This window comes from Saccopteryx bilineata, chromosome 2, assembly GCF_036850765.1.
Source record: "Saccopteryx bilineata isolate mSacBil1 chromosome 2, mSacBil1_pri_phased_curated, whole genome shotgun sequence".
NCBI classification, from domain to species: Eukaryota; Metazoa; Chordata; class Mammalia; order Chiroptera; family Emballonuridae; genus Saccopteryx; species Saccopteryx bilineata.
In genome coordinates this window covers 297210912-297234898 of record NC_089491.1, presented here as the reverse complement: position 1 = coordinate 297234898, position 23987 = coordinate 297210912, and positions in this window count along the sequence as shown.

Below are 23987 nucleotides of genomic sequence, written 5' to 3'. Positions count from 1 at the left end.
CTTGGTTTCCTGCATCCTTTTCATAAGAAAGGAATTCCTTTACATCCTGGACACGGAGTCCTCTTGTGGATTCCTGGCCTGAGCTCCCAGCCCGCCCTGGGACGGCCCCACAGAACTCAGAGTCCACACCTCCAGCCCAAGCCCACTGCCCAAAAGCGCGGAGGTGAAGCTGATGCCAGCTCAGAGCTCAGCCTCCCGGTCCCCAGGAAGCAAAGGGAAGAGCCTCTACCCTGACGGACAGGCCAGAGCTTCAGTCCTGGGAAGCCAGGAAAACGGGGAATTCCAGCGTCCCTCACAGTGCCAGTGGCCTTACAGCTCAGTTTGGCTCTGTGACCACATCTGGCAGAGTGCCCTGAGGAAGCCCGGGCCCCCCTCTCTGCGCTCACCACAGCCCCACCTTCAGAACTGGCAGCCCGAGTCTGGGCCCAGTCCCTAATGTTAACACATGCTTTTCTTTCTTTCAACTTATTAGCACCCCAGAGCCTCCCTTCTCCCTCCCCCCTTGCCACCCTCACTCCCTGGGCCTGCCTGTCTGGGACCTGTGTTAATGAGACCCTCGTTTCTCAAGCTCTCTTTGATCCAGATTTTAATGAGCTCAGCCCTCCCCAGCCGGGCGCCTGGGCCAGAAGATGTAGCTCCTTCCCAAGATGGGGGCCGCCCTGAAGGCTGCCGTGAAGCAGGAGGCTGCGTGGGTTTCGGTCTCCCTGCTTGTCATGGGCCTCAAACTGTCTTTGGGATTCCAGAATAGTTTGGGAGTTGGCAATGCATCCCCTCAGGGTGAGGAAGCTGGGCATGTCACCACTATAGGAAGCAGTGCTACTTATTCATTCATTCTCTCCTCATTCAACCAGCACGTATCTATTGAGGGCCTACCTAAGGAGCACAGCCTAGTGTGGAGACCCGGGAGCAGAGGTCAAGATCAATGGAATCACAAGGTTGGTCAGGCAAGGGAAGTGAAGTGGGGTCTGCTACACCCCTGGAAAAATGTCAAATGCTTTAATGTAATCCCAAAACCTCTAAGGAGGGCACTGTATCTTTTTTTTTTTTTTTTTTTTTAAGTTTCTAGATTTGGCACTAAGTCTAATACATAAGGCTTCTTAATAAAGGATTAATGGTTGAATGAACAAATGAATAAATGAATGCCTGTATGAATGAATGGATGGATGGATGGATGAATGAATGAATTGAGATTCTGGACCTGTAGCCCATTGTCCATGGGAAAGAGGGCTCGTACCCAGGAGAGCAGGAAGAGGAAGGCAGGCACCAGAAGGCGCCTCAGAAGTGCATTCCTGCCCCCTTTTCTTCTTAGTAATCGCAATTAGAGAATTTAGGTAGCAGATTAGAGACAATGCAGGCAAAAGTGACAGTGGGAAGCCACTAAGGAGAGAAAAGACAATGCAGGCTTTGGTGTTTATGTAGAAGGTGAGTGGAGGGTGAGTAGCAATGGCAAAGGCCTTGGAGTTACTCTGATTCTCAAGCCTCTGCATTTGGTTCTGGTCTCTCCCAGCCCCCAAAATAACTCCACAGCACCAGCGTGTGTGTGTGTGTGTGTGTGTGTGTGTGTGTGTGTGTGTGTGTGTGTGAATATATCAACAATCACAGAACTCAATTCAGTTCCATTCAACCAGGATGTATCAGACATTTACCAAGGGCCTGCATGGGATCAAGATATAAATTGTGAGTCCCTGCTCTCAGTCTGGTGAGGCTGGCAGACAAGAAACCAAAATGTTAACTACAGGTGGAATGTACAAACATGGGGTGATCCAATGCTGGGGGCTCTGATCTATTGTGAACTGGAAAGATCCATGAGGACAGAAACGTGACATCATACCCCCGATCCCAGGCCGAGTGCCTCGCACAGAGATGGAACAGGGCTCGGTAAACATTAGCTGACTACAGGGACCAAAAAACCAGGAGTAGAAAAATCAAGATAAGAAACCAGAATGACTGGCCCCCAAATAAATGGAGTCAACTCAGGGAACTCTAAGATAATGCTGACCAGTAATTTCAGAGCGATCCGTGAAGATACCGATGGAATCTGTAAACCAAGCACAGGCTGACAAGGCAGACAAAGGAGCCATCAAAGAAGAAAGGTTCTTGGAAATTAAAACTGAAATAAAATATTCTGCATAAGGGCCACAAGAAAAAGATGAAATGATCTTACAGAATATAAACCAAAAGAGAGAGAGAGAGAGAGAAAGAGACAATCAATCTAAGAAGCCCAATCTTCAAGAGAGAAAAGAAAGAGGAGAAATGATTAAAGAAATAAGAGAAGACAGTCTCCTAAATCTGAAGATTCAACTCTTCCTGTCAGAAAGGGCCCACCAAGTACCGCACAGAATGAATGAGTACGAAAAGAAACCCACCCCAGGCAATTTCCCCCAAATTACCTGAAGCCTTTATATAAAAGGCGAAGTTTGACCATAGACCTGCAGCAACTTCTCACCTGCTGTGTATCTAGAGCCATTCCAGCCCAGGCTACCTGATAGGGCAGAGGCAGGCTTGTATAGACATCGTCTGTCCCCTGGCTTGCTTACTGTAAGGGTAACAAAAGCAAATAGGCTATTGCCTATTTATAAATATATAAGTATATATTTATACTCCTATGGCCATTCCCCCTAGCAACTGTCTCCCCACATGAAGTAACTTCATATTTCATATGACCTTTCTCTGAGAGGCTTAAAAGCATGAACTCTGGGGCCACCCTGTCTGGGTTTGAATCCTATCACTGCCTTTTACTAGCTTGGGAAAGTTACTTAACTTTTACATGCCTCAGTTTTCTCATCTATAAAATAGGAATAAAAATACAGCCCACCTCAGAGGGCCGCTGTGGGGATTTAATCACTAATATGTCTACAATGTGTATAACATAACAGCACCTTTCCTGAGAACAAACACTGGAGGAGTGCCTGCTACTATTATTTAAAAATATAAAGGTAACCAATCATCAAAATAACCATGAGGTGGGGGGGGGGGGACAGGGAGCAAAAGGTATCAGAGATGAGATAGATTCCTAGTCTTTCAGGCTATGGCATCGGTGGACACTGGGGATGGGGGACCAATAACTGCAAGTGTCAGCTCACCATTTGGAGCCATGGAAGGGACCATGAGTAGAACTAAAACCAAAAACTTACAGACGGTTCTCCCTGGGGTGTAACTGAAGGGGATGAGGATGTTTCTCATTTTAAGTCCTCCATGCTGTTTGATTTTCCCTGTACATATAGTATGATGTGTATACTTGTAGAACAAGTAGTCTTTTCATTTCAAACGAGTTGCTAGGGCCAGTGGTGTGCTGGAACAACCGTAGAAGAACCACCATGGGTCCTGGTGGAAGTACTTACACCTTGGAAGTCAGCAAATGCTGCAAGCCAGAGTTTTTTGGGTTATCAGCAAACCCCTAGATACACCAGTTAACTCTGTGGTAACTTTTAACTCTTCCAGTACCTCCTGCTGAAAACTCCAAAGGTCAAATGCGTGGTGAGTCCTTCCTGTGGTCTGTTTATCTTGAGACTTAAGGGAAGTAAAATTTCACCCTTCTGCTCAGCAGGGCGTTTCTGGTCTGCCAGAGCCCCTGAGGATCCTGGCACTGCAGTGCAGCCAAGGTGTATCCTGGCGACGTCCCCTCCTGACACGGTAGCAGACATGTGAACTCTGGATGCCAGTCATTCATTTATCCAAAATATATGTATTGTGTGTCTATAACCAGGACAAGCCCCTTTGGGCTGCCTCCTGCCTCATCAATGGAGCAAAGGCCCTAGCAGCTCAGCAGCAGCTGAAAAGTGTGAGTCCTTTTAGATGAGAGTTTCTCAGACTTGAAGGAGCATCACCAGATGGCTGGGCCAGGAGTTTCCAACTCAGCAGAACTCACGAATGGGCCAGAATATTGGTATTTCAAACAAGCGCTCAGGTACAGAGATGCTGCTATTGCTTTTGCTGCAGGTTTGGGGACCACACTTTAAAAACTATTGCTCTAGGGATTCCAAACCTGATGCTGATTCTCCAGGGCAGAAAAGAACAATGGGAGGAGGTTGGTATTTCCACCCTTGACATACTTGACTTAATTAAAGTCTCCTGGCTCAGTTACTTCCCTGAGCGGGTCAGAGAGTTGGCCGAGACCCGTTCCCTGGCGTGGGTGCAACCACGCTTCTGAAAATGCACGCACATTCACATTTACTTACTGGCAAGTTTAGACCCCAGTGGCATGGACCGCCCTCTTCTTGGCTTTGTGGTTCACTCCGTGAGGTCTGCGGTCTTGAAGCCTCAGCCTCAGAGCCGAAGTGGCCACTTGCCAGCTGTCAGAGCCTGGGCGAATGGCCCATTCCTTCTGACTCGTCACCCCTTCACTGTCATTTGGGGCTAATAAGAGTATCAGGATCAAAGGATTATTCTGGATCATAGGCTAAATGGGACGGGGCGTGGAATGTGCCCAGTGCACGGTACACGCCTCACACTTGGAGGCCATTATTGGCCTCAATAGAAATAAATGTACTCTCGTTACCAGTTTGTGTTTCTAACTAAATATTTGTATTAGAGGCAGTTTGGACTAAGGGCTGGGGGAATGTTTGCTTTTACTGTACACTCTTTGTCCCTCATCAGTGAGCATTCGGTGTCTGGGACAGTCTCCTTCCCCCTGTGTCTTTTAACGGGGCTCTATTCCTAGGGGCTCTTTAATGCAGTGCACAGACAGAAAGATGGAGAGAACTCTAAGAAGTCAGTTGTTCTAACTCTGGGCTGGAAGAAGAAGTTAAGAATTCCAGGGGAGGCCTCAGGCTCAGAAATTTCCTTTCTCAGATATAGCTATTTAAAAAAAAATAGGATAGGATAAATTTAGTTTGTATATATTTAGTTTGTATATGTTTATACGTACATTTTTTACTATCTATTCCCATCATATGTACTATCAAAAGAGGTTTTTATTTATTTATTTTTATTTAGAAAATTAAATTTAACAGGGTGACATTGGTCAACAAGAGTACTGCACATAGATTTTGGGCAAACATCTCCATATCATTTCGACAATCAATTATGTTGTATATCCATCACCCAAGGTCAGATTGTCCTCTGTCGCCTTATATTTGTCTCTCTTTATACCCAGCCCTCTCCCCCTATGTCCATGAGTCTCAATTTTGTATCCCACCTGTGTGTGGAATCATGCAGCTTTTAGACTTTTCTGATTTGCTTATTTCACTCAGTATAATGTTATCAAGGTCTATCCATGTTGTTGTAAATGGTACTATGTCATTGTTTCTTATGGCTGAGTAGTATTCCATTGTAAAAGAGGTTTTTAAAGGTGTACATCATAAGTTTCATGTGACCAGTGGCTATGTCTGTTCCATGTGCCACCGTATCCCCAGTGCCAAACACAGTGCCTGGCACAAGACTGCATTTCATAATGAATGCCGAAGAGCTTGAATGAATATTGACCCAATGGAAGGGGCTGGACAAAGAAACTTGGAAAGAGAAAGAGAAATAGTGAACACTTGTTGCTAGATGTCTCCGGATAGCGACAAGGTGGTCCTGGAAGAAAGAACTAGCATGGGCGCGAAGAGCGATGGCCTGAGTGTTGGCATTTGCCAGTGGGTGACCTGTGATCCAAAGTCTGGACCCACCCAATGCAATCCATCATGGCTACTGACAGCCCACGGTTCTATGACTCAACTGGCCTGACCCTTCCTCCTTCCCACAAATACAGTTTCTGTCTTTGTTTCTGATACTTCCTGGGCCCAGGGTTACCATATTCAGCGAATCAAAATTCAGGATGGCCAGTTCAATTTAAATTTCAGATAAATTACAAACACCTTTCTAGTATAAGCGTGTCTTGGCAACACTGGGGACATGTACTAAATATTTTTTACTGTTTACCTGAGTTTAAATTTCAGTACTTTACCCGGCAACCCTGCCTGGGCCCAGAGCTCCCTCTTCAACTCATCCACTTGGGAAACTTACCCTTCAAGGCCCTGTCCACATGTCACCCTTAGAAACTTCTCTCATGCCCCCCTCCGCCCCAAGCAGATTCCATTGTTCTAGCCACGTGGTCCCGTCTCACACCAGACCACTGCGAACAGGCTGGCCAGCTCCCTCCTCTGGCCCTACCGCACCCCTGGCTAAGGGGGTCAACCTGTCATCTAACACTCCCCGCACTGGGGCATGCCCAGAACATCGAGAGATGAGTCTCTGGCCGTGTAGACGTGTTGCGGCTCTGAGTGGCACCACATCAGAACTGTGTGGCCTTACCTGATTCTTCGTAGATCCTCCAAATGGTGAAAAGGAGAAGATAATTTACTGAAAACCAGCCGCAACTTTATTTCCTAGCAACTCAGGCCATTGTTCAAGGCTCTCCCTACAGGGCTTCTCCACCCTACGGATGACCCGAATCCCCTGCATTGAGCAGAAATACACCTGGGACGGAGGGCCGAGGACTTAGATCTCAAATGGTTTTTGTCACGAGAGCATTTGGGCCGATAGTGGAGCACCTGAAGTGTGGGAGAGCAGGCTGTCCCCCTCTTCACACCTCAGAACCTTGGTGGGAATCGGGTGGCCCTCTGGACAGTCTGTGGCTGCCCTTCTTTCCGGGTCCCCCAGGCCTGTCCTAGGCGGGGGGGATTCCTGGGCTGTGGTCCTTCAGAGACAGGGCTGCAGGCACCCTCCCCACCCTGCCTCTCTCATGAGTCATCACCTCCAGAAGGAGAACAAGGCAACTGGTATCTGTACTGCGGGGCCCCTGGGTGGGGAGGCTGCCACCTTATCTCCACGGCCCTGGTGCGCTGACAGCATCCACAAAAAAAATGGCCAAGAAGCCAGTTGGCAACCACGTCACCTTCCTTCCCCAGAGGAAAGAAGAACCGGCAACCAGACTTCCCAGAGAGTAGCAGACCACAGGGCCCTCTCAGGGCCCGGCTAGCTTCTCCACACTCTTTCCTGAGGTTGTCTTTCTTGGTCCCCAGGAGGATGTAGCAGCCTGAGGGAGTCTCCGGAAAGGAGGCTCAGTCAGAGAACTGATCGGGAGGCCCCCTCACTCCCAGGCCCCTCTTCCCTCTCCACCCTGTGCTGCATTGACTCTGCCCGGTGGCTGGGGCTCTGCAAACACTCCATCCAGCCTGAGATCCCAGAGCCAGCCCTTCCAGACTTGTGATTTCCGTTCTGGGGCTCCAGCCACAAGGGCTGCTGAGTTTGGACCCAGTGTGAACTACAGCTCAATGGGGGGGGGGGGGGCTTCCAGAGGCACTGGGGAGTAGGGAGGGAGACAACTGATCTCACTGGCCCAGAGCCAGAGCAGTCCCGTAAACGTCTGTGAGGGTGGGGCGTGGCCAGGCTGGGCTGGAGTGGGAGAGGGGAGAGAATGGAGGGAGGAGAGGTAGGGTGACTCCATGACATAATTACATGCCTAATTTACCCAGCAGTGCCAAGGGTGTGAGGCTTTGCTTTAAGAGCTGCTATAATTATACATCAAATGGTAATAAATAACAATAATAATTCTCTTTTACATGTTGCCACTAGAACGGGGCTGTTGAAAGAGTGGGAAGAAAAGACAGCGCCCCTTCTTCCCCACCAGCCCGACCGGCCGGTCACACTCCCATATAGTTATTCCCGGACCTGGCCAAGCCCAGCCTTTACGTGATGCTCCCCCGACTACAACAGAGACTCCAGCAGGAAGAGACTAAGTGACCGGCCTGGGCCATCACACTATGGCCTAAGCACGCACTGTCAGAAGCAAGGACAGAAGCTGGGCTCTCTGCCCCCTCAGTAAAAGGAACTATGAGCCTTGAGCTCTCCACACTCTTTCCTGGCCTTCCATGGGACCCAGGGCTGGCAGGGCTCATGGCTACTGTCTGTGGCTCCAAATCGGAGGACTGGTAACTGTCGTACATGCGCCTGGAGACCTCAGCTTCCCAGTGACAGCCTGGTGCCCCCTAACCCCTGACAGTTAGCAACTTCCAAGAAGAGAAGGAGACAGAGTGAGGGCAGTGAGACCCTCGGCCTAATGCATTCAAGGCCATCCTTACTCCTGAGTGGGGACAGGGGACAGCAGTGGGGCCTGGACCTTGGTGCCACTGGTGAGATGAGGCGACTCATTCTTGTAAAATAACAACCAGTGTCAAAACCTCAATGTTTGACCCATCTCTCATGACTAAAGCTCCTTGTAACTGCAATGTTACCACTGGGGAAGGAACCGGGTGGATTAACAGGAGAAGGATGATGCCTGAGTCTGGGTCTTAGGATGACAAGAATAACTTCGATATTGCGAGCAGGAAACTTGTGCCTGCTCTGGGCCCTTCCCTACGTGATCTCAGTCATTTTTACAACCTATAAAATGAATACTAATATCAGACCCAATACAAAGATGGGTACAGTGAGGCTGAACGCAGTAGATAAGTTGCCCAAAGTCCCACAGCCAGCAGTGAACCAACCCAGAATGGACTGGCTCTGAGTTCACTCTCTGAGTGTCAATCTTTGTCCCCTTCTGGGAATAACAGCCTCAATCAACTGGCTCTGCGGTTCTAGATGCTCTGTAATTCCTGGACCCTCAGGCTGCGGGTTCATCCTCATGCACTAGAATGATGGCCCCAGGAGTAGGGGCCGAGGACAGCGACACCAATGGCCAAGGTAGGATCCATATTAGCCCTTTTATGATGTATCACTCTTAAGAAATTATCTACACCTCAGAGCCTCAGTTTCCTCATTTGTCAAACCAGCACGATGATCGATATAAGTGCCTCAGGGATGTGAGAATATTGGAGCTAGTGTGTATAATCTAGCATCTGGTACAGGCTTCTGATTTACCTCTTCAGCAAGGCAGTCTACGGCTCAGCCTCAATTTCCCCGTTTGAAAATGAGAAGGATGATTTCCAACACCCTTCATCGCTTCTCCCACTTCCGGCTCACGCCCTACCCCGTCCTTCCCCCAGGCTGGGGAGATGAAGAAGATAGCTGACTGAGGACCCCTGAGCTTGTCCTGCTGAGCTCGTTAGTGATTTCTGACCTCAGCTTTGAGAAGCATTCCCCATGGGGGCAGTAGGGCCTTTGGCAAGAGAACGGCAGAACCAGTTTATAACTTTGTTTTATGGGAGGAAGCAGCATTGTCCAGGCCATGGAAACTATCCAGTGACCTAACATCTGGGGAATGGACTTAGCGAACATTTCAGGGGGAAGCATAAAGGGAGGTTTCTGAGAGGACCTGCTATAGAAACAAACCATGGTGCCCAAATGTGAGCCTCTAAGACCCCCCCAAGTCCACTCATCCCAACCCCCAGCATCTCAGTTAGTAGGGCCATTATCAAGCCATACATCCCACCCCGTACACTATTTTCCAGTTACAGTTTGCATTTAACATTATTTTATATTAATTTCAGGTATACAGCATAATGCTTTATATACCTGGCTTGCTTTCATATCTTGGCTAGTGTAAATAATGCTGCAGTGAACATAGGGATGCACATATTCTTCTGAATTAGTGTTTTGGGTTTCTTTAGATATATACCCAGGAGTGGAATTGCTGGGTCATTAGGCAGCTTCATTTTTAATTTTTTGAAGCACCTCCATACTGTTTTCCACAGTGGCTGCACCAGTTTGCATTCCCACTAGCAGTGCAGGAGGGTTCCCTTTTCTCCACAGGCTTGTCAACACTTGTTTATTGTTTGTTTGTTTGTGACAGAGACAGAGAGGGACAGATAGGGACAGACAGACAGGAAGGGAGAGAGATGAGAAGCATCAATTCTTCGTTGTGGCACCTTAGTTGCTCATTGATTACTTTCTCATATGTGCTTTGACGGGGGGGGGGGGGGGGGCTACAGCAGACCGAGTGACCCGTTGCTCAAGCCAGCGACCCTGGGTTCAAGCTGGTGAGCTGATCTCAAAGTAGATGAGCCTGCACTCAAGCTGGCGACCTCGTGGTCTCGAACCTGGGTCCTCCATGTCCAATGTTCTATCTCTGCGCCACTGCCTGGTCAGGCAACACTTGTTTATTGATTATTGATGATAAATAACACTGACAGGTGTGAGGTGGCATCTTATTGTGGTTTTAATTGGATGGTTATTGATGTTGAGCTTCTTTTCATATGTCTATTGGCCAATTTTTATGTCTTCTTTGGGGAAAAATCTATTCAGGTCCTCTGCCCACTTTTAAATTAGGTTGTCTGGGGTTTTTTTCTCTTTTTTTGATGTTGAGTTGTCAGGGTTCTTAATAAATTTTGGATATTAACCCCTTATCAAATGAAAAGTATTATTGTCCAATATCTTCTCCTTTTCAGTAGGCTGGGTTTTTTTGTTTTGTTGATGGGTTTTTCTTTTTGCTATGCAAAAAGTTTATAGTTTGATGAAGTGTCATTTGTTTATTTTTCTTTAGTTTCCCTTGTCAAGGAGACATGTCAGAAAAAATATTGCTAACAGAAATGTCAGAGAGTTTACTGTTTATGTTTTCTTCTAAGTTTTATGGTTTTGAGTTTTATATTTGTCTTTAGTCCATTGGAGTTTATTCTTGTTTATAGTGTAAGAAAATTCTTACAGAGACAGAGAGAGAGTCAGAGAGAGGGATAGATAGGGACAGACAGACAAGAACAGAGGGAGATGAGAAGCATCAATCATTAGTATTTCCTTGCGACACCTTAGTTGTTCATTGATTGCTCTCTCAAATGTGCCTTGACCGCAGGCCTTCAGCAGACCAAGTGACCCCCTACTCAAGCCAGCGATCTTGGGTCAGAGATAGTGAGCTTTGCTCAAACCAGATGAGCCCGCACTCAAGCTGGTGACCTCGGGGTCTTGAACCTGGGTCCTCCGCATCCCAGGCTGACGCTATATCCACTGCGCCACCGCGTGATCAGGCCCCAAGAAGATTATTTTTTTCTTCTTTTATGTATGTATCCATCCAATTTTCCCTACATCATTTATTAAATAAACTGTCCATACCCTATTGTATGTTCTTGTCTCCTTTGACATAGATTAATTGACCATGTAAATATGGGCTTTTTTCTAAACTCTCTATTCTGTTCCATTAATCTATGTGTCTGTTTTGATTCAAATATCATGCTGCTCTGATTACTGTACCTTTGCAGTATTGTTTGATAGAAATTGTGTTGAATCTATAGATTGCTTTGGGTAGTATGCATGTTAATGATGTCAATTCTTCCTATCCATGAACATGATATATGCTTCCACTTATTTGTATCTTTTTTTATTTCTTTCTTTAATGTCTTATAACTTTCCCAATACAGGTCTTTTACCTCCTTGGTTACATTTATTCATAGGTATTTTATTATTTTGATGCAATTGTAAATGTGATTGTTTTCTTAGGTTCTGTTTCTGATAGTTCATTATTAGCATATAAAAATACAACCAATTTCTGAATATTTATTTTCTATCCTACTACTTTACTGAATTCACTTATCAGTTCTAGTAGTTTTTTGGTGAAATATTTAGGGTTCTCTCTGTATATATCATGTTATGTGAAAATAATGACAGTCTTACCTCACCTCTTCCTTTCTAATTTGAATACCTATTATTTCTATTTCTTCTTCTTGTCTGATTGCTGTGACTAGGACTTCCAGCATTGTGTTGAATAGGAGTGGTAAAAGGGGGCATCCCTCTCTTGTTCCTGATATTAAGGGAAACGCTGTTTGTTTGTCCTTGTTGAGTATGATGTTAGCTGTGGATTTGTCGTATATAGCCTTTATTATGTTGAGGCGTGTTTCTTCTATTCCCACTTTGCTGAGAGATTTATCATAAATGCAACCCCCACACACTTTTAAGGGGCGAATGTGGGAGCACTCTTCAGGGTTGTAGCTCGGCCATGCCCAGCCGCCCTGGAGCTGCAGAGCCTGTGGAATGGAGCAGTGCCCACCAGACCGGAGTGGGAAGGCTGAGGGTAGGAATGTGTTGAGAGATGGAGGTTGGAGGAGTCACTCCGGACTGCCTTGGTTGGGATCACAGCTGCCAGAGCCCTGCTTCCCCCCTGGCCACTGGTCAGTAGAGGAAAGAGTGGGCTGAGGAACGTGCCTTCCTGTTCTTCCACCCACGGAATTCCCCTCAGCAAGAGCCGAGCCAGATGCCCTCATGTGCCTTCTGGCTCAGGGTCCACGTCCACAACCCTGCGTGGGAGACAAGTAGCCACAAAGAGGCCTGGAAGCCAGGGGAAGGGGCTGGGTGGGAAAGGGGGTGACCCACTGCAGGCTGGCATGACGCAGCCCCTGCCAGAACCAGGCTGGGGGTGCTGGCCTCACTCGTGCCTCCCATGGCTTGGCACCCACATGTTGGCACAGGATACATACAGCCTGGTGCCAGCTAGAAAGGGACGAAGAGTGTGGCAGCTTTCCAGGATGCCCATCCCGGGAGTGAGGCCTCCTCCTCGTGCCGCCAAGGTCCCGACGCTGGGGAACCAGGAGGCCTGGAGCAAGCAGAGGTCTCAGCATGGGATGGGACGGTCTGGGAGGGAACCACCACCCCGCGGCCCCACCCCACGATGGCTGCTGTTCTGGGCACTCAGAGGAATTCAAGACAAGTAAACAGAGTTTTAAGAATTCTGCCAAACCATCTACAGGAGTGTCGGGAACGAGGTGAGTGAAGCTTTGTGGATGGGCTTCCGGTCTCACCTTCCCTTCACAAACCTGCTCAAGATCAGTCATCAGCATCTGAAAACCTTAAAACCTGAAGAACATGCCCACCCACATCCCACCCCCACCTCAGCTCAGCCATGGTGAGCTGCAAAGTATAATGTGTTTGCATTAATGACTTATTGATTTGCTGTGCACCCTTGGGCAAGTGCGCTTTGCCCACTGCCGTGAAGCTTCTGTTGTTAGTGTCACCAGGAACTTCCATGGGGCCCAGTGCTGGGGTCAGGTGTCACCCTCGTCTTCCTCCGCAGCAGCGTTTGACACAGCCTGTTTCCTCTCTTCTTGCAGGAGGACTGTCCTTCCCGGCCTCCTGGGGCCCCTCCTCCGCTCGAAAGCCCCCTCGCTTTTCTTGGCCGGTGTCTCCTCACTTCGCCACCCTCTGGCTGTTGGACCCACACCCACTGCTTAGCGTGATCACACGGTGTCAGATTTTTACACACCATCTCTACACTGATGGCCTGTGACTCTCCGGCCTGTCTCTCCCTGAGCTCCACGCCGGCTTGACATCACCGATGGGACCTCCAATAGACATCTCAAACTGACACGTCAGAGGATGTGGAGAAATCAGAACCCCACTTCCCTGCTGGTGGGAGTGTCACGTGGCGCCACCACTGTAGAAATGGTGGGGTAGCTCCTCAGACGGCTGGACACAGACCTGGGGGGGACCTGGCAGTTCTACCCCAGAGATGTACCCAAGAGAAATGAAAACCTCTGTCCACAAAAAACTTGTACCTGAACCTATTACCAAAGCAAAAGTATCAAAACTCATGAATTATTTACTTTTTAAAATCAATTTGAATAAAATCAAGATTATGCGTATTAACAGCACCGCCTGTCTTGCCTGTAATACACGGAGGGGACCGGGCCTTGTGTCTCACTCCTGCACCAGGTGATACACGGAGGGACCAGCCTTGTGTCTCACTCCTGCACCAGGTGATACATGGAGGGGGCTGGGCCTTGTGTCTCACTCCTGCACCAGGTGATACACAGAGGGGACCAGCCTTGTGTCTCACTCCTGCACCAGGTGATACACGGAGGGGGCTGGGCCTTGTGTCTCACTCCTGCACCAGGTGATACACAGAGGGGACCAGCCTTGTGTCTCACTCCTGCACCAGGTGATACACGGAAGGGGCCGGGCCTTGTGTCTCACTCCTGCACCAGGTGTAGTTTATGGTCCCACATTTGCTGTTGGGAAGGAGAGGGGGCAAGACCTGCTGATCAAATTAGCAAAGGACCCCTAAATTTTGCTTCTATGTGGGTGTACCCCACCTCCCTCATTAGATCAGAATTAGCTCTGGGAGTCTTCTGAGGGCTAGGCCCCTCCCATCAGACTGGGAGCTTCGTTGGGGTAAAAAAAAATCTGTCCCTGAGTCATGCTGAACACTTGCTGAGGGCGGAGCTAGAAGCCTCTTTCCTCTGTGTAAACCACTGCCCTTTCCCTCCACTGTTCCCTTCACAGGGCAGCCCACCACAGAGCCTCTGCTTCCAGGGGTTGCTGCTGGGCAGGAGAGCGAATGGCCACAGGAAGATGCTGCCAGTGCGTCTTGGGCCAATATAGGCCTTGGCAGCCAAGGTGCTCCTGGGCCACGTCTTGTGTGGTAGGGACTGTGGTTTTGCCATCCCAAGCTGAGTCTTCTGTGGTTTTCCCCAAGAAACCTCAGGCTGTGTTACTGGCTTGAGATTCTCCCCTCTTGCTGCCTCGTCTTGGGTCAGGGAGGGTCCCCTGATACCCTCTGTTCTAACCCTCCATGTGGAATCACATGTGCTGGTCTCTGCAGAAGACAGTGAGGAGTGGCTGCCAACACAGACTGGGACCCCGGGGCAGGCCTGTCTTTGCAGCTGGGCCAGCAGGAAGGTCGCTTTGGGCAGTTCACTCAGCCCAACAGCTCACCCTCCCCACAGGGGAGGCAGCCAGTGCCACAGGCCCGGCCTGGCTGGGAACAGGCAGGGCTGACAGCTCGCTCGCTGACCTCACCTCCACCTCGTGAAATTCCTGAGGAAGCCTATATCTGGGGGACGAGCTCCCCAAACTATGCAGCCATTACACAAAAAATGACTTCTTTATTTTTTTCACCCATTTTGAAGTTCATGCCCCACCTGCCACTTCTTGTGCGTGACCTTGGGCAGGCCAACCGGGCTTTGCCAAGTCTCAGCTTTGTCATCTGTGGATTGGGGGTTCTGCTTGCAAAGATTAACTAAGATAATGTCTACGAAGCAGTTCTTAGCAGGGCCTGGTGACCAGCAGGCATTCCCTAAATGTTATTTTATCATTGTTGTTCTTGCCTTCCTACTATGTTTCTGGAAGCTTCTGGAAGCTTCTGGTGGGCTGGTTACAGCACAAAAGCATCTGGAACTGGTGTAAACACAGAGTAAGTTTGGAGTCAGCTTTATCAGATGGGAGAAGAATGAGGCCCCAGGCCACCCTCACAGGGCCCCAGAGGGAGACAGCCATCAGCAGACAGCGGCCACACAACCCACCCTGTGGGCAGCACCACGTTGATCGGATCTATTCAGGTGAGGGGGAAAGTTTGCCCTTGTCTTTCCTGCATCTTCCCTCTCTGAGGCCGGGAGCCACAGGCTTTCTTGAGAAAACATATGCTGCCTTGGGAAGGTGAAGTGTTGGGTCGATTTTTACTTTTTTTCAAGGCAATCAAGTATTTTAAATGACATGTTTTATTTGAAGTAGTTATAGGCCAGGGGTCGGGAACCTTTTTGGCTGAGAGAGCCATGAACGCTACATATTTTAAAATGTAATACCATCAGAGATATACAATATGCTTAACACTAAATACAAATAAATGTGTGAATTTTATGTAAAAGCAACACTTTTAAAGTACAATAAGTCTCTGAATTTTTTTAATAACATTGTTATGTTGTTGCTGACCAATGATGAATAAAGTACTTCTTACCATTAATGCAACTTCTGGTGCTGCATGGTTTTGCTGATGGCTTTGTAGTCTGGTTGATACATGGTGAGGTTAAGCTTCATGCAGGTGTTGTGACTTCCATCCGTTAAACATGATCGTAGGTTGGTCTTAACGTTCTTTAGATGTGAGAAAGACTGCTCACATGCATAGGTAGAGCCAAACATTGTCAGTACAGCAATACTCACATGCTGCAGTGTGTGGTATGTGACAGGAAGTGCGTTCCAAGTTTTGACAATCAGCTGGTCCACGGGTTGAAGTTTTTTTATTTCTCCTCACTTGTGTTTGCTCGCCAACTCTGCTTGCTGTTGTGCAAGTCTTTCCAAATCTTCATTCAGTGACTTGAACTTATTCATCCACATATCTGAGGCCTTCAGGTCAGCGGCGTGTAACTCAAAATCTCAGACGGAGACACCGGGGATGTAACTCAGGTTGGCACTGTCCACTGCACACTCGGGTGGATGGGTGATGAACTTAAAAAGACAGTGTGCTCATGAAATTCTCCAAAGCACACTTTGAATGACTGCAGGAGATTAGATGTGAAGCCTGCTAGCTGCTGGAGATCAAGGGTCACTTGCTGTGCATGCATCTTTAAACTCTCCCAGTTTTTCAAAGTGTAGTAAATGACCTGTTTCAATGTTGGCGATGAAGAGTTCCAGCTTGTTTTCAAATGCAAACACTGCTTGTTGAAGGGATAAGACTGTATTTCCAATGCCTTGCATTTTCGGCCCTGGCTGGTTGGCTCAGTGGTATAGAGTGTCAGCCTGGTGTGCAGGAGTCCCAGGTTCGATTCCCGGCCAGGGCACACAGGAGAAGCGCCCATCTGCTTCTCCACCCTCCCCCTCTCCTTCCTCTCTCTCTCTCTTTTCCCCTCTTGCAGCCAAGGCTCCATTGGAGCAAAGTTGGCCCCAGGTGCTGAGGATGGCTCTGTGGCCTCTGCCTCAGGTGCTAGAATGGCTCTGGTTGCAACAGAGCGAGGCCCCAGATAATAGAGCATTGCCCCTTGGTGGGCATGCTGGGTGGATCCTGGTTGGGCGCATGCGGGAGTCTGTCTGGCTGCCTCCCCGTTTCTGACTTCAGAAAACTACAAAAAATAAACAAACAAACAAAAAAACAATGCCTTGCATTTTCACATTGAGCTGGTTCAGATGTTCAGTCATGTCCACGAGATAGTAGAACTTCAGGAGCTACTCAGTGTTAGCTAATTCAGGATGCTTGATGTTTTTCATTTCAAGAAAAGTCTGGATTTTGCTCAGACAAGCCATGAAATGGCTGAGCACCTTCCCTCTTGACAACCAACGCACATTGCTGTGCAGAAGCAGACCAGGATAATTATTCCCAGCTTCATCCAGCAGTGTTTTAAACTGGCAATTATTTAAAGCTCGGACAACAATAAAGTTGACCACCTGAATGACCAGTGACATCACCTCACCAAGCTGCTCACCACACATCTGAGCACAAAGCGCCTCCTGATGTAAGATGCAGTGAAAACTTAGGATGGGTCTCTTAATGTTCATGAAGAAGCACTACAAATCCTCTGTTTTTCCCCACCATGCACGGAGCACCATCAGTACATACCGAAATAAGTTTATCCATCGGTAGATTTTTTTCTTTAGTGAACTCAGTGAAAGACTTGAATAAACCCTCCCCTCTAGTTGTCTCTTTCATAGGCAAAACAGCAAGACTTTCCTCACATAATGTGTAACTGACAGTATACCTTTTGTAATCACGCTGAACTGGGATAAATGGCTTATGTCTGTTGACTCATCCAAAGTGAAAGAAAAGAATGGTGCTGCATTTATGTCCTTCACTTGTGTTTTCTCAATTTGATTTGCCACCATGATGGTACGATCATGAACAGTTCTTGCTGAAAGAGGCATGTCTTTCATTTGTTTGATTATCTTGTCTTTATCTGAAAAGTCGTCAAAAAGTTCATTGGCAACATCAAGCATGAATGTTTGGCATACTCCCCATCTGTGAATGGATTTCTGTTTCCCACAATTGCTAAAGCACCAGCAAAGCTAGCCGAATTCTAGTCACCTTGTTAGGTCCAAACACGGAGTTGCTGCTGACTAGCTTGCACTCTGCACAGTAGCTCTTGACATGCTTTCTTCCTGCTGTCCCCCGCTGGATATTTCCATGCAAATGTAGTATGGCATGTGTTGAAGTGCTGCTTTATATTTGACCATTTCATCGATGGAATTTTTTTTTTTTTACAGGGACAAAAAGAGAGTCAGAGAGAGGGATAGATAGAGACAGACAGACAGGAAGGGAGAGAGATGAGAAGCATCAATCATCAGTTTTTCGTTCTGACACTTTAGTTGTTCATTGATTGCTTTCTCATATGTGCCTTGACCATGGGCCTTCAGCAAACCGAGTAACCCCTTGCTTGAGCCAGCGACCTTGGGTCCAAGCTGGTGAGCTTTTTGCTCAAGCCAAATGAGCCCACACTCAAGCTAGCGACCTCGGGGTCTTGAACCTGGGTCCTCCGCATCCCAGTCCAATGCACTATCCACTGCGCCACCGCCTGGTCAGGCAGATGCAATTTTATCATTGCATATTAGACACACTGCAGAACCTGCTCTCTTCACAGAGGCGAAGTCCTCTGACCACTCCTGTTGAAAAGTACAATACTCCTCATCTTTTTTTTTCTTTTAGCCATCTTCATCAAAAGGGTTTCTGCAATTAGCTAGCTGACTACTTGATTAAAAGGAGGGAAGTTTACTTCCTGTCCTCACAGCAACCCATGTACATTACGCATTATCCAATAAAAATTTGGTGTTGTCCCAGAGGACAGCTGTGATTGGCTCCAGCCACCCACAACCATGAACATGAGCAGTAGGAAATGAATGTAATATGTGAGAATATTTTATATTTTTAACGTTATTATTCTTTTTACTACAAATTTATCTGCAAGCCAGATGCAGCCATTGAAAGAGCCACATCTGGCTCACAAGCCATAGGTTCCCGACCCCTGTTATAGGCTATACAGCTCAGTGGTTGAAAGCAATGTTATTGTTGGTCAAATAAGTTTGTAAATACGACATATATGTTTGCTCGCTTATAGTTTGCATTGGGTGTAGGGGACAGGCTATAAGAAGGCCGGGTCATTATAGTCTAAGGCTTAGTTTTAAGACTAAGCTTTTCCCCACACCCTTGACTGTTGCATGATGTGGGGTGGTACACTCTTATGAGTAATCCCATTTATGCCTCAGATAAGTGACTTTGTATCAGAGACTTCCCTGTTTGTATATTGGATTAAAGCAGGGGTCTCAAACTCAACTCAGCATGTGGGCCGCAGAGCAAGATCACAGCCCTTCCGCGGGCCGCACTAGGTCTACAAAAAGCAACTGTTACACAACACTTTTCTCACTGCAGTTGAAAACAAAAAAAAAATCAGTACAAAATTGTTCAGCGGGCCGCAAGTTTGAGAACCCTGGATTAAAGGTTTTGATTTCTACACTATAAAATGGGGCAGAGGAGCCCATGCTGGAAAGGAGAGCAGAGAAAGGCCACGTGGAGGAGAGGAGAAGCAGCCAAGATGGCACAGTGCTGAGGAAAGGCCAGTTCGTGCAGAGAGAGAGAGATGGGGAAAAGAGGTGAATAAAGCTGGTGAGGTAGAAACCTTTGATTCTAGGAAAACTCGGATAAGTCAGTGGCTTTGGGAGCCCTGAATGGAAAGGAAAGTGTTTTCCCACTGTGTGTATTTCTTGCCCGCTGGATGCAAGCTAGGATTAAAGCTAATGGCCCACCAGTTCTTGGCTCTGTTGTTTCATTACTGTCTGTCCGAATCAAACCTGAACCAGCATTGGCCAGGCGGCTGTGATGGTGGCTGCGGCTACTGGCCATACAGTTATGCAATAGAACTTTTTGTGAGGGTGAAAATATTCTTGATATCTTTGCCCAGTGTGGTCACCACTAGCCAACTGTGGTTCCTGGGCCACTGAGACATGGCTAGTGTGACCAGGAAATAGAAATTTTTATTTTAATTCATCTGAATTAATTTTAAAGTAAGCAGCCAGGTGGAGCCAGTGGCTGTGGTGTTGGCCAGCACAGCTCAGGATGAGCCCTAAGCTGGCGAAGCTGTGGCCAGCCGGGCATGGTATTGACTTCCCCTGAGCTGCTTCTCTTGCATCTGTGTAGTAAAGATCACGTGGCACCGGGCTCATAGGATCAGTTTGAGGATTAAATAACGAAATGAATATAAAGCTCTGAGCACAGTAAGAACTCGCTGAAGACCAGCTATTATCATTATCTTTACAATATCTAAGCTTCTGGGACCTTAGTCATCCAGTCACCAAATAGCTGAACACTTACCATCTGCCAGACACAATTCTAAGCACTGGGGAGGCAAAAATAAGTCTTCAAGATCTTGCCCTCTCTAAGAATCTCTATCTGAATGAGGGAAACTGACAGGTGATCGAGAGCTGCCCTGCAGAAGTGGTAGTAACCCCTCTATGTTGTAGCAGACCTCCAAAATATTTTAAGGTGGGAGAAAGAAGGAGATCAGGGAAGGTTTCCTGGAGGAGGCAATATTGCTTTCTTTATATTTACTGTCTCAACTTGACCTCCTAGCTCCACAATACCCACCACCACTTGACCTTCTTTCCGTAACATTTTACATTAGTTTCCTTTGCTACTATCACAAACTCAGTGGCTTAAAACAACACATCGTTATCTTACAGCACTGGAGATTAGAAGTTTGAAATGGCTTTCACTGGGCTAAAATCAGTGTCAGCAGGTCTGCTTGCCTTCGGGAGGCTCCAGGGGATAATTTTTTTTTTGTCTTTTCCAGCTTCTAGAGCCTTCATTCCTTGGTTCATGGTCCCTTATTTCATCTACAGAAGCCTCTTCCAATCTGTCCTCTCTCATCTTTCTCTCTCCCTCTCCCTTCTCTCCCTCACCACACTTTCTCTCTCTCTCCCTTGCCTCTCTCCTAGAAGGACCCTTGTGATTACATTAAACCCACCAAAACAATCCAGGATAAATTCCCCATGTCAGAATCTTTAACTTAATCCTGCAAAATCCATTTTGCTGTGAAAGGTAACATATTCACTAGTTTAAGAAATTAGAATGTGGACATTATATTTGTTTCTTTTAAAAAAGCTTTAGTAACATATAATCCATAGCATCCAATTGACCCATATAAAGTGCACAATTCAGTAATTTAGTGCACAATCAATTTTAGAACATTCTCATCACCTCAAAAAGAAACTTAAACCCTTTAGTTCTCACCCGTATACCCTCTCCCATCTCTGATCTCCTACCTAAGCAACCACTAATCTACTCCCTGTCTTTTAGATGTCTTTATTCTGGACTTTGACATGGATGGAATTATACAATGTGCAGTCTTTTGTGTCTAACTTTTACTCAGCATAATAATTTCAAGATTTATTCATGTCAGTACCTCGTTCCTTTTTATGACCAAATAATATTCCATTGTATAGATACACTAGATTTAGTTTATCCATTAATCAGTTGATGGGCATTTGGTTTGTTTCTACCTTCTGATTATTATGAGTAATGCTGCTATAAACATTTGTGTACAAGCTTCTGTATGAACATCTTTTTCCATTTATATTAGGTATATAACAAGGAGTGGAATTGCTGGGTAAGGTGTGGACATCTTGGAAACAGACATTATTCTGTCTACCAAATTTTTATTTCAAAGTCTTGAAAGACTAATAGCTAAGGCCAGTCTGTGTGGCAGATTCATTCACTTATGTCAGGAGTGCAGCTACTGATGCATGGAGAGGCAAATTCATAGGCACCCCAGGCAGTAGGTGGCAGGGGCAGTGCTGATTATGACCACAGCAGAGATCAGTTATCTCAACCCTTCTCACACCTCCTGTCTAAAATTTCCAAAAGCCATCTGACTGCACTCTGTTTTACCTTTAAGTCTGAGATGAGTCCTTTCTACAAACCTTTCCTCCTGCTAGAGTTGGTCTGAATGTGTTTCTGTTCCTTGTATAAAACACTAATAATGCCATAAGGTGGTTTTGAGGATTTGGTGAAGGGTCAGTGAGAAAACTCGTATGAAAATGGTGAAGTATTTCAGAAGTGGAGGTAGGAGAGAGATCCAGTCTGAGCCCAAGTTCTGTTTGAACTAAACCCAAACATGAGGAGTTTGCAAGACCTCCAGCAATGTTAAGCACAGCAGGAATGATTGCAGGAGAGGTGGTGAGTCCCATCAATAGGTGATAGGAGCCATTCAGAGGAGAGTTCTGGAAAAGGACAGCAGTAGGAGGAAGGACTGGTGGCCAACTGTGGAGATGGGACTTTTGGGGGACACAGATGAGCCACCTCAGGCACTTTCTGGGATGGTCATGGGAACTTTATACAGAGCCAGGGGTCCAATCAGGCCAGAAAGCAGGAGCCAGAGTGACGGAAGATTATAGTACAATACTCTACATCCCAAGAAGCAACCTTCCACCCGCTCAGATTTCCCACCAAAGAACAGGCTGCCTGACAGGCTGTCTCTCCTGCAGGCTTCCAAAGGGGAAGTGTATGGCCAGGCGCCACCATCGTGGCCTTTCACATGCAGGTTCCCACTGGACTCGGGCAGATGGTAAAGAAATGGCAGAGTTGGAGGATGGTGGGCCATTCTGTTTATTGGTGTCTCACCAAGACTGGCAAGCCACAAGAGAAGACAAGGGAAAGGGATCAGGGAGGCCCCTGCAATGGTGATAGCAGGAACCGAGGGAGAGCAAGCTCCCGGTCTGCCCCACTTTATGGTATAGAAATCAAAACATTTAATCCAATATACAAACAAGGAAGTCTCTGATACAAAGTCACTTATCTGAGGCATAAATGGGATCCCTCATAAGAGTGCACCACCCACATCATGCAATAGTCAAGGGTGTGGGGAAAAGCTTAGTCTTAAAACTAAGCCTCAGGCTATAACGACCTGGCCTGCTTACAGCCTGTCCCCCACACACAATGCAAACTATAAGCGAGCAAACATATGTATCAATTTACAAACTTATTTGACCAACAGGGAGTCATATGGCATCTCCTCACCTGGGCAAGGCTCAAGGGTCGCTGCATAAACAGTGAGTTTCATTTCCATTTCCTTTGGATGGCACAGAACCAAAGTATCTCTCCAGGAGCCACCTTAAATTAAGGTGCTTGAATTCAAGAGTTAACATTTTTTTGCAAGGAGGACAAAGGTTGAGTCAAATTGACTAGCCTGGTCAAGTCACAGGGCAAGGCAACTCAGCAGAGCCAGGGGCTAGAAAGGAGAATTATCGGGACACAGGCAGCTAAACAACTCTTATCAGGGGATAGGCCAGCAGGGGGAAGGAAGGGAGCTTGGGTGGGGCAGGAGGAGGCAGACAAACTCAAACAGGTCAGGAGGGCAGTGGGTGGGAGACTAGAAGGAGATGTAGGCAGAGAGTGAGAGCTGGGAGAGGTAGGTAGAGGGCACAGGAAGGGAGGCAGGGTGGGGCCATCATTCACAGAAGTCGTCATTCATTCATTCACTCACTGATGTTGAGAACATGTTGTGTGCTAGGTCCTCCTCTGGACACCAAGGTGATCAAGGTAGTGGCCCTGTCCTTACATCCAGGGTTCTGTAAGTCCATGGTGGGCAGTTCACACTTCTGGCTCCTTTTCCCCACAAACACACACACTCCCACCTACAGGGAGTCTTCTTCCTTCAGGACTAGTAAATGGAGAATTATTCTCCTGGAAGACTATCATAATCTCGACCTCTTCAGTGTCCGCAGGCAGCTCCAACGTCAGAGTAAGAGCGAGGAACTTGAGCCGTGATCGCGGAGCCACAGCTGTGTGAGCTGATGCATGATCTCGGAACACTTGCCTCTACTTGTGAAGATCTGTCTCTTCCTAGCCACCCCCAAACCCCTCCCTAAGATTCCCAGGGCCACAGATTGGCAAGCAGAAAGAGAGAACCCTTGGAGACCCAGGGACAAGGCAGGGACAAGGCAGGAAGAAGGGTCCAGGGTTTGGAAACAAAGGCAGAATGGAACAGCAGGGAGAAATCCAGAGACCAAGACTGGTTCTCAGTTCAGATCTAGGCTTGCAGTTAAACCCTCTGAGCCTCGGTTACTTGGCCTCCAGATGGGGAGGCAGTTGTAGATGCTTAAACTGGACAATGTATGTGAATGTGCCCAGCCCCAATGTCAGTACCCACCTGTTTAGGAGGGAGATCTAGGGAAGGAACACACTTGTAATCAGCCACTGCACAGGCATGCAAGGCTGGGCTTCCAGACTGTCATCTAAAGGGCTGTTGTCAAAGGGGTTGCTGCCCGCCCTCAGGCTGCTGAACTTTGAGCAACTTAAATCTGCATGGGGCTTTCAGTTTCACTTTCAACCCTGTGGGTTGGATAGGAAAGGTATTAAGAAATCCATTTCACAGATGAGGAAGGCCTAAAGAAGTTAGATTTCCCCGGGGTGGCAGCTGGGAAAGATGCCTGGGCTGCCAGTGAGTTCAAGGCATTCT